The 15,235-nt window shown below is 40.3% G+C and overlaps 1 pseudogene; it reads left to right on the top strand.

The window, feature by feature from the left end:
- Positions 1 to 512: 512 nt before the first annotated feature.
- Positions 513 to 4,549, top strand: LOC110258858 (annotated as a pseudogene).
- Positions 4,550 to 15,235: the final 10,686 nt, after the last annotated feature.

Below are 15,235 nucleotides of genomic sequence, written 5' to 3'. Positions count from 1 at the left end.
TTTAAAAAATCAAATAGAGCATAAAGTGGAGAAAAAGACCAAAGTTCTATAGTAATCTAAAAACCAAATCATTCTTAGGCTCTCTACTTTTCTTATCTCGGGGGTTCCTAAGGGAAATACCATCTCAGAATTAAAATGTTCATTAAATATAAACAAATCAACCTACTCATTTTTCAGATAAGAGGAATTTCCAAAATTAGTATGAAAATTTTGACAATGGGGAGTACAGTGTCCTTATAGCTTATGATCACAAAGTATATGATTTGAAATCTTCTAAAAATTAATTCTACTAAATGCAATGTGTTGGTCAGATGAAAGCACAAATCTGCACCCTAAAGCCCTGCTGCCACCTCCACCTCAGCCTCAGCACCAACAGGAGCAACCTGAGGAGGCCAACAGAGCTGCTCACACAATGTCCTCAAGATGGTGGCAGCAGGGAGAGGGGCACGAAGAAACCAGACAGTAGGCACAGCGGCAAGGGCCTGGGCACCCCAGGAAGAGGTGGTGGCAGGATGGGGCTGCTGCTCATAATCATGGCATGGGCCATGCTTGGCTCATTCCTCGTGCTCCTCACCCAGTTCTTGCTGCTTTACCACAAATAGCCCTAGCCACAGCCTGACCAGGCCACCCATGCAGCTGATGGCTTCCACTATAGCCCTGAGGGAGTACCATTGTGGCTGCAGCAGCTCGGCTAAGGAGTCCTCCAGCAGGCCCCCTGAGGGTGGCAGGACCCAACCTACACGATCCCCACCCCCCGATGGCAGAAGAACTGCTACTTCCTCAATGCCACCATTCTGTTCCTGTTCCCGGAGCTGAGAACACCACACTAGCCTGCCAGGAGGTCACCAAAAACATCAAGGTGGAGTTCCAGGAGCTGCTGCAGACCATGACAACCAGGCACCTGATGGAGGGGCTGAGCATGTGTGTGAGGGATGTGTTCCTGGGCAAGAGGGTGCCCTTCATCAAGAACATTTGGCTCCTCCAGCCAGTTGGGCCCTCAGTCACCTGGAGCCCGAGGGCCCCAAGGGGTAGGCACTGCCCACCACTTCCACTGCAGAGCTTACCTTCAAGGTGGAGGTGGGAGTTCCCGTCGTGGCGCAGTGGTTAACGAATCCGACTAGGAACCATGAGGTTGCGGGTTCGGTCCCTGCCCTTGCTCAGTGGGTTAACAATCCGGTGTTGCCGTGAGCTGTGGTGTAGGTCGCAGACGCGGCTCAGATCCCGCGTTGCTGTGGCTCTGGTGTAGGCCGGTGGCTACAGCTCCGATTCAACCCCTAGCCTGGGAACCTCCATATGCTGCGGGAGCGGCCCAAGAAATAGCAACAACAACAACAAAAAAGACAAAAGACAAAAAAAAAAAAAAAAAAAAAAAAAAGGTGGAGGTGGAGTACAATGGGGGCTTCTACTTGGCCATAGACATGGACCTGGTCTTCTGCAAGTCCACCTATCTATTCATCAAGCTGTCCCCAATGGTGGGGAGCTTGAGCTTCTCCCTCACCCTTATGCCCTTCACCCACTGGTTCTCCCTCGTGGAGGACCCAGTGATGGACTTCGGGGTGTGGTCCCAGTTCCAAGGGCAGTCCATGCCCCAGCTCAACTACATCATCCTCAACCAGCTCAAGAAAATCTTCAGGAGCAAGCACACACTTTTGAGTCACAAGATGAGGTTTAAGCCATTTTTCCCATTCCTTCTTGCAAGGATTTGAAGAAGATGAAGAGCATATCCATATACAACAACGGGCACTTACAGAAGGCTGACTTAAAGTTACAGTGTTAGATGTAGTAAGTTACTTATTTTTGGATCCTATGATAGAGAGGCAAATATTCATTGCACACTTGAGCTGAGCAGTAGTGTTTGGGAAGAAAAACAAAGGAATTCTAAGGAGTTCCTGTCGTGGCGCAGTGGTTAATGAATCCGACTAGGAACCATGAGGTTGCGGGTTTGATCCCTGCCCTTGCTCAGTGGGTTAACGATCCGGCATTGCTGTGAGCTGTGGTGTAGGTTGCAGATGCTGCTTGGATCCTGCATTGCTGTGGCTCTGGTGTAGCCTGGCAGCTACAGCTCTGATTAGACCCCTAGCCTGGGAACCTCCATATGCCGTGGGAGCAGCCCAAGAAATGGCAAAAAAAAAAAAAAGACAAAAAACAAACACACAAAAAAACATAGGAGTTCTATTGAGATGGTTGAATTAATAAAGGGGAATTTACAAAGTGTTGGATTTACACTTCATCTTGTCCAGTCAACTGATGCATACGCTGGGCATGTCATAATTGAGACTGTGGCCCCAAAATCACCTGCTGAAATTGCAGATATTCAGTGAGAAGATCAACTAATTGCTATTGGAGGTATGAAAATTACATCTACACTGCAAGTGTAGAAGCTTATCAAGTATGCTGGCAACCAAGTCCTGGTATATTATGAAAGGCCTGTTCGCCAGAGAAAACAGAGTGTGATGCTGCAAGATAATTTTGGATAGTTGAAAGAAAACTTTCTGTCAAGCTCATGCCAGCCAAACTATGAAGAGGAAACAAATGGGTTGGCAATAGATGCTGAAAATAGAGTCCTGGATTCAGAATTTGAGAACTCGGAGAGTGATGTCAGAGCACAAACTGAGGTCAAAGATGAGGCACAGTCATTAAGGCACATTCCCAAATGTATGCCAACAATACTTTCTGTGAAAAACTCTTGGAAATATATCACTAGTTTAAAACCAGAAATCAGCTATAGGAAGGCACCTGGCACCACCAAAACTGCCATCCAAAGAAGGACATAAATCCTTAGCCCTGAAATCTTCTGAGATAACAGAACAAGCACAAATATCAAAACCCACCCAGGGACCCACTTTCAAACAGCCTGTGCCACCATGACCGCAAGTGAAAATTCCTTTGCCTTCTGCTGAGGTTGCATATTGGGCAGAATGAGATATTCCTGTTGAAAGCCCAGTTTTGCTGCCACCTCCTACAGATAAACCTACTGAAAAGCAAGAAAAAAAATCTGGATCACATAGAAGAAGCTGCAGCTAAACAGTTTTTAGCAAAGCAGGAAGTGGTGAAAGATTTGACTTCAGAAATTTCCTATCCTCCTAAGGACAGTTCAGATGACCCTAAAACATGGGAATCATCAGAAATTCCTTATTGTAATAAGCTAGGAAGATGGACAACAACCAGAGGCAGCTGTTTCTTTGACATAGAGGCCTGCCACAGATAATTGAGCATCACAATGTGTGGTACACGGATCAAATTATGGGGTCTTGTCTGTTGGGGGCATGTTAGCTTTAAACTTGAAGTGATGACTTTAGAATGCTTAGACATATCAACCATGGAATACTTTTCCAAATTCAGACTGGAAGCCCCATCACCTAAGGCCATTGTCACAAGAACCACACTACACAATCTGAGTATGCAAAATGGGTTCAATGACAATGGGTTCAATGGTGATATTACTGTTCATTTCAGATATTTGAAAGAAGGAGAGCAATTGCATCATGTAGTAACTAACTTAGAGAAAAAAAAGACCTCCATTTGGTGAAGTGGTTTCTCCCTTGACTAAAGAGCAACACTTTTTTGGACAGATGGGTTTAGCAGAAAATAAACGTAGTTTCCAAGATACTCAGTTACAGAACCCAACTTGGTGTGACTACTGTAAGAAAAAAAAATTGGACTAAAGCTGATTCCCAGTTTATGTTCTGTGCTTATGTTTGCCATAATAAATGTCAAGAAAATTGTCTAGCCAAGACTCCTCTTTGTGGAGCAACTGATCAGCAGATAGAGCGGGCCCTGAAAAATCTCTTGCTGGAAGGACAAGAAACCTTCTTAGGCCTGCTCCCTTGTGTTGATGCTGAAGCTGGCATGTCAGTCAATAGAATAACAGGTTTGACAAGACATATTATCAATACAAGCTCTTTTTTGTTAAATCTGCATCAGGTCTCTAAAACTCACCTTTCTGAGTCAGAAACTGATCTAGTAGATCCTTTGCCAAAACACATACCCAACACATCAGACAGCAAAGGCAGCGACACAGAGGTCTCTGGTCCAAAAAGTCACTCTAAATGGGGAAACAGCATGGAAATAAAGTTAGTAAGAAAGAAGGGTGGTCTGGATGACAGTGTTTTCATTGCAGTTAAAGAAATAAATCATGACATGCACAAGGGCTTGCCTACAGAGGAAAGGATCCAGAAATTAGAGTTCATGCTAGGTAAAGCGCAGAATGAAATTGATCAGGAGTTGGAACATAATAATTCCCTTGTTAGAGAAGAAAAAGACACAACTTATTTGAGGAAAAAAACACTTCTTTCTGCTGTTTTAGCTATGTCAGGTTAAAGACTACAAGCTCTAATACTTTTTATGAGCCACTACATTGTAGGCATTGAAGATATTGAAACTTTAGAAAGTCTGTCTTTAGATCAGCACTCCAAAAATAAATAAATAAATAAGCAAGTACACAGATGATACAGAAGAAGAACTTGATAGTGAAAGAACCCAACTAATAGACCCTCAGCCATTCAGTAGCATATCAGATGACTTGTTTGGCCCATATGAGTCTGTTTAAGTCTGTTTCAACCTTCAAGTAATTGAGGAAAAGTTGCATTTAAAGTACCACAGATACAACTCATTTAACTCTCTTATTATGCACTTTGGTCTGCTCCTCCACAGTTATTTGCTGGTGTAAGAACTAGAGATGTAAATGTTGTTTTCCAGAAAAAACATGACCATCTCCCTAAATTGGTTGTTTCATATTGTATTTATAGACATGCTTTTTGGGTTTTTACTGGGAATTTATTTTTACTAATTTATCTACAAATTTTTCTAATTATGTAGGATAATTCTGGGTGTTTATGTGTGATGTCTTTTTATTTCTCCTTCCTCTTCCTGGTTTTTGAATTAGTGTTAAATAGGATATTGTCCATATTCTTAATATTTTATTTTCCCTCACAGTTATAACAATAAATTTGCTGCATGCCCAAACTGACAACAGAAATCATTGAGGGAACAGGTTTTGAATCTTACTTTGTGTTATAAAGTTGGACATTCTACTTGCTTGAGATTTTTGTTATTTGGGGGCTTTAGGGGATGCTTTTTTTGTTTTGCTTCTGCCAAATGTGAAAGCAAAAGCCACAGCTTTAGTCAGTTATACTGATTTGGTAAAAAAAAGAAAAAAAAGTTTACATATACTGCTTCCTTCTATGCTTCTGTGAATTTTTTTCCTGAAGTTTCTGTTCAGTTTAAGTATAATAAGTCTCTAGTGGTTAATTTGAAGAGCTTTCATTGAAAAACAAAATGTAATAGGAAATAAATATAGAATGCAGTTGATTGAGAATTTTGAGAGGATGACAAGATTAGTTAAAAGAGAATAACCAGTAGGATTTTGAAATGTATCCTTTCAAAATGTTGATGATTTCCTTTCAAGTGGAAGTTCTAAACATTTATGATTATTTGTCATCTTCAGTTCTCCCATAGGAAATAAAGCATGTGCAAGCATATTTGAAGTTTCAGAGGACTGTTTTTAAAGGGAACTTGCTTCGATTTTTGTTTTAAAAATAATTTCATGCATGAAAATGTAGTGAGAGAGAGGAATCATGCAAAAATTGATTTGTTGCTTTTCTGACATCCTACAGGCTTAAAGGAGTGGTGATCATTCTGAATGCTTCCAATGTATTTATTCATTTTTTAAAAATTAGACAGCATAAATACATAGGAGTTGGGACCAGTTCTCTTAAAATGAAGTTCTATTCAGATACTCAGTCCATCAGTGGATACCAGTAACACATGCCTGAGAGAAAATGTGTGAGCATGACCTTCATTGGTATACCATAAAATTTTTGGCCTTTTATATAACTATAACATATATTTACATATGTTTTTCCCTTTTGTAGGTAACTACTGTCATAATTGATACACAGTGAAATGGACAAGAATTTTAATGGTGGAACAGCTTTTACAGCTGGCAGGAAAAGGCATAATATAGGAGTAAGGATTCTGGCCCAGATCCTATAACCTGGGACTCCATAAAAGAGTTTATGGAGTTGGCCATTAGTGAGCTGTGTAACCATAGTGAAGCCAACAAAATGTCTCTGTGCTGCAGTCTCTCCAGCTGTAAATAAGGAATAAACAAAACTACCTCACAGGATAGTTGTGAGGAGAACAATAGAATAATTACAAAAGTTCTCTGAACAGTAGAAAGCTAGTCAAATAAAAGGGATAACAGATGGCCAACATACACATGAAAAAATGCTCAACATCCCTGATTATTACAGAAATGAAAATCAGACTACTACCAGATACCACCTCACACCAGTCCTAATGCCCATCATTAATAAGTCCACAAATAACAAATGCTGGAGGGGGGTGTGGAGAAAAGGGAACCCTTCTGCCCTGATGATGGCAATGTAAGCTGGTACAACCACTATGGAGAACAGTTTTCTAAGGTACCTTCCTCCATTGTGAAGGTACCTTAGAAAACTATACATAGAACTACCATGTGACCCAGCTATCCCACTCTTGGGCATATATTTGGATCTATGCTCAGTGTAATAACCAGTTTTCATCTTATCATTTAAAAAAATCATTTACCACTGATAACCTGGAAGGCAGAGTAAATGGCTGGTGGCTTTGGATTTTACCATGGAAGTTTTAGGGACATCCAGGCATTCTACAGAAACTGAAATATTTGAAAGGGCGGTAGAAATAATGAAAAACTATAGTTTCATCAAAATGTAGTCATGTTTTAAACATATTTAACTCTGTAAAACCTCAATTATGGAAAGCTCAGTAATGCTGCCAATGATATTTGTAAAACGTAGTATAGTGTTTTTATATTTACTGGGAGAGGCAGTAGAAACATCACAGTTGTATGTTAGTGCAAAGAGGGGGAAATTGAAAGCACAACTGTATGTAAAGAAACTGTGAAACCACATCAAAGAATTGTCAGAAAGGTTCAACATAGAAAACAAAACAGCAAGAGTATCAGGTTGATACTATTTCCAGTATCAAGAACAAACTAGTCAATAAATTTAGTGCTTTTCTCTGAGTGGGAAGATGCAAGAGTCTGGGCTTACAGGAATCAGTTTGTTGACAGGCACCACAACTCTCTGGGGTCAATGCCCTGGTTTTCTCCATTGTGAATCCTGTCACTTCCTGGGGCACAGTCAAAAACATCCATATGTGAAATTTAGAATTCCTCAGAGGAAGGGGAGTCCTCTAGGGCAGAGGTAGTTCTGGACCTCTGGCGTGGCTTTGGCTTCCATGCCCAAATGCCCTGTGGCAAGTTAGCCCCACAGGCTCAGAACTGTCTATGACACCAGCACCACTGGAAATTCTGCACATGACCATTTTCCCCAACTCCATCCCACTGTTATGCTCCAGCCACAGCCAGGTGGGGACAGAGCTAGAACCAGGTATCCTGACTCCATGTCTAGCACAGCCCCCAGGCCAGGCTGCCCCTCCAGGTGCCTCACCCCTTCCCCATGGGAGTTGCCTCAGGCCTGTGTGGGGGCCCTCGGACCCTCGACATGACAAGACAAACCTGGCCAGACCTCAGTGCTGGGGAATGTCCTGCCCACTGAGGTGTTTAATCCCTTTGCTGTATAACAAGCAAGGCCACCTCTGACATTCTACTCTGTATCCCCATCCAGATCATCCTGTTCTTGCCAACTGCAGGCAGTAAGCCCAGAAGTCACAGGCCCAGACACACTGTTCACTCATGGTTCCAGAGCCCTCTGTCTGGCAGGACAGTAGGGGTTTCAGTGAGGTAGGGGTGGCATTTCAGTGAGGTAGGGGTAGCATTTCACTGCAGAAATCAGGTCAGAAAGAGGACAGGGACATTGGGATCCTCTGCAACAAGGAGCCTAGCCCTCAGATTAGTGGCCATGTCCCCAGTCCAGACCAACCAGACCCCACACTCATGTCCATAAACATCTCCCTGGGGGTGGCCAGTCTCCCAGGCTCCTAGTGGATGGATCAATTTAACGCTGCAGCATTTCCTCCATGGCTTTTCAAAGCTGGTCCTTGTCACCTGCAGGGCTCCAGTGTTTCACCTCTGTCTCCCTGAGTTTCTCAGGAGAAATTCAAGAACAAATGGGGTGAGAACAGAGGCAACAGAACTGCCACAGGGGCACAGTGATCCCTCCTCCCACATGGGTGACACCACACAAGGAGGGAGATGGGACAGTCAAGTGTATGGCAGGGTTGGGAATGCTTCTCAGGAGAGATGACCTTCACCAAGGCCTTGGGCTGGGCTTTGGTTAATAGCTCACTTAGCTGGGACCCACCAAAGATCAGCCCTACATTACTGGTAAGAAACAGAGACATAAAGGGAGAGAAACCACCTAAACAAGAGCACTGATTCACAGTAGAACCACGACATGATCTTGGACCCAGAGCCCACACTCTGAATGTGCTGTGCAGTGAAGGGTGACTGCAGCAGGCCTGGGATGTCCACACCCTTGCCTGATCCTAGAAGGCCAGCTCTGAGCCTTTGGAATGACCTCCTCAGGGGAGCGTTTCTGTTTAGCTGAGGTCTTGAGCCACACGAGGTCATTTGTACTAACATTAATTTTAGGACTGCTCCTACTCACCCCATCCCTTGCATCCAATTTTGTATCATATTTGTGGAGCTCTCAGGTGGGAGAGAGTGGTAACACAGCTCTGCTTTGTATCACTGCAGGATCTTGGGCAAAAGAAGTAAAGAAACAAAACTGCTAGGAAAAAAATCTTTAAAAAGCAGTTTTGTCTAGCACATGTATAAAATTTCAAAAAAATGGTAACAAAAAGAACAGCCAAATTAAAATGCAAAAGTGTAGATACACTCAAATAAGCTATATGAATGAAAACTATATACCAATTTATATGTTAGAAACAAATAAAACATTTTTCAAAACATATTCATCTGTACAGTTGAGACCCAGCTCTAACTGTAAGTGAATTTCCCTCAGTTCTTATACACATGGAAGTCCTAGAGGAAGAGGGCACAAGTAACATATTATGAGATGGAACATACTCTCTTATATTAGATTTTTTTTTTCTTTTTAGGGTCATGCCTGTAGCATATGGAAATTCACAGGCTAGGTGTTGATTCAGAGCTAGAGCTGCTGGTCTATAGCACAGTTCCTGGCAATGTGAGATCCTTGACCACCAAGAAAGGACATGATTGAACATGCATCCTCATGGATACTAGTCGGGTTCATTACCACTGAGCCATGAATGGACTCTCCTAGATTTTATTCTCAGTGAAGTTGTGCTGATCCCTAGAGTTGTGGGATCTCAGCTCAGGAAACAGTAGGGTTGAGATAAGCATTATAGTAACACATTGCTATACAACCATTATTATATGTTTGCCATATAAAATGACAGAGCCTAGGGGAGTTCCCATTGTGGCTCAGTGGTTAACAAATCCCATTGTGGCTCAGTGGTTAACAAATCCAAACATGAGGTTGTGGGGTTCGATCCCTGGCCTTGCTCAGTGGGTTAAGGATCTGGCATTGCTGTGAGCTGTGGTGTAGGTCACAGATGCGGCTCGGATCCCAAGTTGCTGTGGCTCTGGCATAGGCCAGTGGCTGCAGCTCCAATTGAACCCCTAGCCTGGGAACCTCCACAGGCTGTGGGTGCGGCCCTAGAAAAAGGCAAAAGATAAAAAAAAAAAGGACAAAGCCTATATATCACTCATTTAAATATGAGGCTTTAACTTCAAATCTTCTAGTTATCAATCATGCAGCTTTTGTCAAATTACATGGCTTATCTGAGTTTGATGTCGCCTGAATATGAGAACAATATCTCTCTCACATAAGTTAAATGATATATATTTTAACACAGTGCCAGTACATATTTCATTTGAATAATAAATTCAGAGAAAAAATTGTATGCGATGATGACAATGCCCTTTAAAATTTATTGTGACTTTTGGATCTCTCCTAATTTTACTGGAATAAAATTGATGTCAAAGTATTTTCCATGCTTAATTTAAACATTAACTCTGTGTAGGTGAGCAAAGTACTTTTATGTGGATCTCCGTGAAGTGTGGGATCATTTATGCTATTTTGTATCTTTATTTAATCATCCCTTACATTTTTCAACTAGAGAATGTGTAACGTGTCCTAGATAATTAGCAAAAACCATGGGCAATTTTTTTAAATCACTCAGATGATTTGGCATAATCACGTGAATCAATTATATGCTATTTCCTCAGGGAGCATGGCAAAGAGAGAAGGAAGGCATACATTCTCCCTACCCAAAGAAAAAGCAAAAATTATTTTGGTGAAGAAACTCAATTCTTCATTAAAGGTGAATAGATAGGAATTGTTGATTTCAATTATCATCTGGCTATAGGTAATTTCCAATGGTTTCTGTCTTCTGGACATGGACACTCTTACGGTCATTGACAGCTGATTCTTTGCACCACAAAGATTCATTATCTCCCTTTTTAACTGGAGTATTTTTAGGACATTAAATCTTACAAATTGACTAGGTTTATATATCCCTCTTATTTTAAAAAGTTGAAAATATATTTGGATATTGCAAGTAAAGAGAAAAAAATCTGAAAAAAATCAACACTGATCTAAGCTATTATAAAATAATAAGGTTAGGCTTTCCAGATAAAATACACAATACCCTGTTATGTATGAATTTTAGATTAAAATATTTTTAGTATATGTCCTATGTACTGCTTGTCCAATGTAATATTTTAAAAAACATTAAAATATGTATTATTTTACAATATTTTATAAAAGTTTGCAATATTTTAGAGGAAAATAATTCCAATATAAGGATGTAAGTCTTTACATGTAAGGATGAACTCCCATGCATGAAATTGTATATTTTTTTTCAGTTTTCTACTTGTTTTCCCAACTAGTTGCTTACTACTTATTTTGTTTGTTTGTTTTATTTTGTTTTCAGAATAGGTTTTAGAAACTGAGTAAGTAGACTGGAAAATAAGTAGAATGATTTAAGGATTATAGAGAAACCCCTGAAACCCAATAATTCCTAACTACTATCACCAAGGCTGAAGATTAAAAAGCCAGTCATCCTTTTGCATCCTTTTGTATCCTGTCTGCTGTAGTGGTTACTTCCAAATGGAAGTACATAAAATGTTGCATAAAGATATTAAGAAATGACCAGTAGGAATTCCCTGGTGGCTCAGTGGGTGAAGGAGATGGCATCATCGCTGTTGTGACTATAGTCATTGTTGTGGCTTGGGTTTGATTCCTGGACCAGAAACTTCCATATGCTGTAGGTATGGCTGAAATAAAAATTAAAAAAAAGAAAAAAGAAAAAAATGATCAAAGACATCTTTTTTAATAAGAAGGGACAGTGTATTCATAACATTTTAGAGTTCTTGATAGCATTCTTATCAATAAATACCCAGAGGTGAGATTGCTATGGGGAATTACTAATGAACATATATAAAATTTCAATCATGCAAGAAGACTAGGATTAGATAAGTCAATTTCTATAAGTTCCTCCATTTTCCTGGGTATGTCTCATATCTACATGTTATACAACTTTGATTTTTTTTGATTATCTGCTGTATAACATTGTGTATATAGTTAACAATACTGCAGTGTACCCTTATGAGTATTTTAGTGGGAGTAAATTCTCATATTAGTATGGTCAGGCTAAAAGAGTCTTGACATCTTCAGGGTTGCACTTGTGGTTCAGTGGGTTAAGAAACTGACATAGTGTCTGTGAGAATGTGGGTTTGATCCCTGGCCTTGCTCAGTATGTTAAGGATCCAGCATTGCCAAAAGCTGTGGTGTAGTTTGAAAAAGCTATCTTGAGAGGGAGTTCATAACTGACACTCAAAATGGAGGCAAACTCAATAAACACAAGAATAATTCCCAGCAATACAATAAAGTCTTCAAAGTGGTAGGATTGCTCCTGGAATGTTGTATCCATTTGCTTGATTCAGTGTGTCTCCCATTGTAAGGAAAACATTGTAAGGCCTTGCAACATTTAGTTTTTATTTTTAAAAATGAAATGGCTAGATAGAAATAGCTTAGCAAATCTCCAGTATTGCATTTCTATTCCTTGGATCAAACTGGCTAAATCAACACTAAAAGTTAGAAGATACCTAGAGCTCTGCCAAGTGTCACTCAGCGGCTTCAGACTCTTGGTGCCTTTAGGGGAGTGACATTTGCTCCTCCTCCATCAAATGTCTCTTTAGCATGTGATTGTTTCCAGTTGAAAATTCAATACCCAAAAGACTCAGAAAGATTATTTGATCTTCCCCTCTATCACCTGAAAGAATTTAGGTAAAAGGCTTGTTCCCATAGTAGAAATATCACCAGCCATATCTGTAGAGAAAGTCTGCTAGGGGTGGTGGGGGAACTCAGGCAGTGCCTTGAGGTCAGAACACCATGTGTCATTGTTTCTACATGGCCAACAAATATCTATTTATCAAATATTTGCTTTTCCATTTCCATGTGAAATACCTCCTTTCCCTTTGAAGTCCCAAATCACTACCCCCAACATCCTCTTTAGTCCTTAGCTGAAGATAATATTGAAGGTCAGAGCTTTGGCAATTTCTGTAAGTTCCTCAGTTTTCCTGGGCTTCTCTCATATCTACATGTTATACAACTTTGATTTTTTTTCCTGCTAGTCTATCTCATGGAAATTTAATTCTTAGACCAGCTGAAAGAACCTTGAAGGGTAAATGAGAATTTCTTCCTCTCTGACAGCTCTGATGAAATAGAAATGTATATTTAAGTCAGGTCAGAAAACTTTAAACAAAATTTTTTTCTCTACCCTTTAGCCTCTTGCCCCCTTTACTGTGCATTGTGTATCTGCATTAGGAATCAACCAGACCTCCCTGTCAGCAGAAATGCCTGCTGAATCATAAAGAGCAATATTCTCCTAATATTAAGAAGATAATTGTATAGGAGATAACCTTCCTTCTTAATTTTGTACAAGGCCACAATGACCCATGACTCACTGCTTGCTTTGTATTCATACAAGAGAATTGTATAAACTATCAATAATCCATCCTTTAATGTATAACCTTCTGACTCAAATTCTTAAACAACTTTGCTTTTACCTTTAATGGATGGAGCAGTTCTCAGATCTTCTGAGAGGCTGGTCTTGGGTTATAAATCTTAATTTGGTTCAAATAAAATCTTCCATTTATCTTTTTAGTTTGACTTATTTTGTTTGTTTTTTTAGGGCCACATGGCATAAGGAGGTTCCCAGGCTAGGGATCCAACCTGAGCTGGAGATTCTGGCCCATACCACAGCTTGTATTCATTTGCTTGACTCAGTCTTAGCAACACCAGATCTGAGCTGCATCTGCAACCTATACCACAGCTCGTGGCAATGCTGGATCCTCAACCTACTGAGTGAGGACAGGGATCGAACCCACATCCTCTTGGATCCTAGTCAGATTCATTAACCACTGATCCATGATAGGAACTCCCTTAGTGACTTATTTTTTTAACTAACAGCTCTCAGAAATTTCACTTGATAGGGAGAAGTTTCTGCCTTGGCCCTTTTGGACTGTGCAGGCTAAACCAAGGATTACGTGTTATAATGATTATACCCTACATTTAATCTGTTTGAATATTTTGAATGATACCTACACCTCCAATTGAAAATCATGCTTACAGAGTTCCAGATTTTCACAAAGGAGAAATAGAATGTGAAAAGAAGGTAATCAAGGTGGATTAAGCCAAAGGAGTTCATTATCTTCAGTCAGAGCAGTTCTACTTGGTTTTCTGATTTCCCATACAAACTTTATGAAATGTAGCAAGTGGAACTTATCAATAAAATATATTTATCAATTATTTTTATTTTTATTTCTGTATATAAGTATTTTTTCTACTGCACAGCATGGTGAACCAGTTACACATACATGTATACATTCTTTTTTCTCACATTACATGTTCCATCATATGTTACACTCGTTATAGTCTATTGAACAATTTTAAAACTCCACAAGAATTCTCAGACAAAATGGACATGTACTAAAGAAAACTCTAATGCCATTGCAGAATGAAATAAGGTATAATATTTCTTTCTCTCTCTCGCTCTTTTTTTTGCTCTTTTCTAAGGCTGCACCCTGGCATATGGAGGTTCCCAGGCTAGGGATTGAATCAGAGCTGCAGCCACTGGCCTACACCACAGCCACAGCAACACAGGATCTGAGCTGCATCTGTGACCTACACCACAGCTCAGAGCAATACCAGATGGTTAACCCACTGAGCGAAGCCAGGGATTGAGCCCATAACCTCATGGTTCCTAGTCAGGTTCGTTAACCACTGTGACACAATGGGAACTCCAGGGTCTAATATTTCTATATTAATATCTAGATGGTGTTTCATATTCCATGTTTAGGTTCCAAATACTGCTTACTATATAGTTTAATCTGGAGTAACTGTGCATTTGATTTCATATGGCTCCCTCTATTTGAGAAGATTCTGTTGTTTATTTAGTTTCAAAATCAGATATGGAAAATATTTTTCCCCATTTGAAAAGCCAAAGCAATAGAAATTAGAGCAAAAATAAACCCATGGGACCTCATCAAACTGAAAAGCTTTTGCACAGCAAAGGAAACCAAAAAGAAAACAAAAAGACAGCTTTCAGAATGGGAGAAAACAGTTTCAAATGATGCAACCGACAAGGGCTTAATCTCTAGAATATATAAACAACTTATACAACCCAACAGCAAAAAAGCCAATCCCCCAATGGAAAAATGGGCAAAAGACCTGAATAGACTGTTCTCCAAAGAATATATACAGATGGCCAACAAACACATGAAAAAATGCTCAACATCGCTGATTATAAGAGAAATGCAAATCGAAACTACCATGAGATATCACCTCACACCAGTCAGAATGGCCATCATTAATAAATCCACAAATAATAAGTGCTGGAGGGGCTGTGGAGAAAAGGGAACCCTCCTGCACTGCTGGTGGGAATGGAAACTGGTACAGCCACTATGGAGAACAGTTTGGAGATACCTTAGAAATCTATACATAGAACTTCCATGTGACCCCACAATCCCACTCTTGGGCATCTATCCGGACAAAGCTCTACTTAAAAGAGACACATGCACCCGCATGTTCATTGCAGCACTCTTCACAATAGCCAGGACATGGAAACAAGCCAAATGTCCATCGACAGAGGATTGGATTCGGAAGAAGTGGTATATATACACAATGGAATACTACTCAGCCATAAAAAAGAATGACATAATGCCATTTGCAGCACCATGGATGGAACTAGAGAATCTCATCCTGAGTGAAATGAGCCA

Source organism: Sus scrofa, unplaced genomic scaffold (genome assembly GCF_000003025.6).
Source record: "Sus scrofa isolate TJ Tabasco breed Duroc unplaced genomic scaffold, Sscrofa11.1 Contig52, whole genome shotgun sequence".
Lineage (NCBI taxonomy): Eukaryota > Metazoa > Chordata > Mammalia > Artiodactyla > Suidae > Sus > Sus scrofa.
The sequence above is the reverse complement of the archived record's forward strand: the minus strand, read 5'-3'. Positions and strand labels throughout refer to the sequence as shown.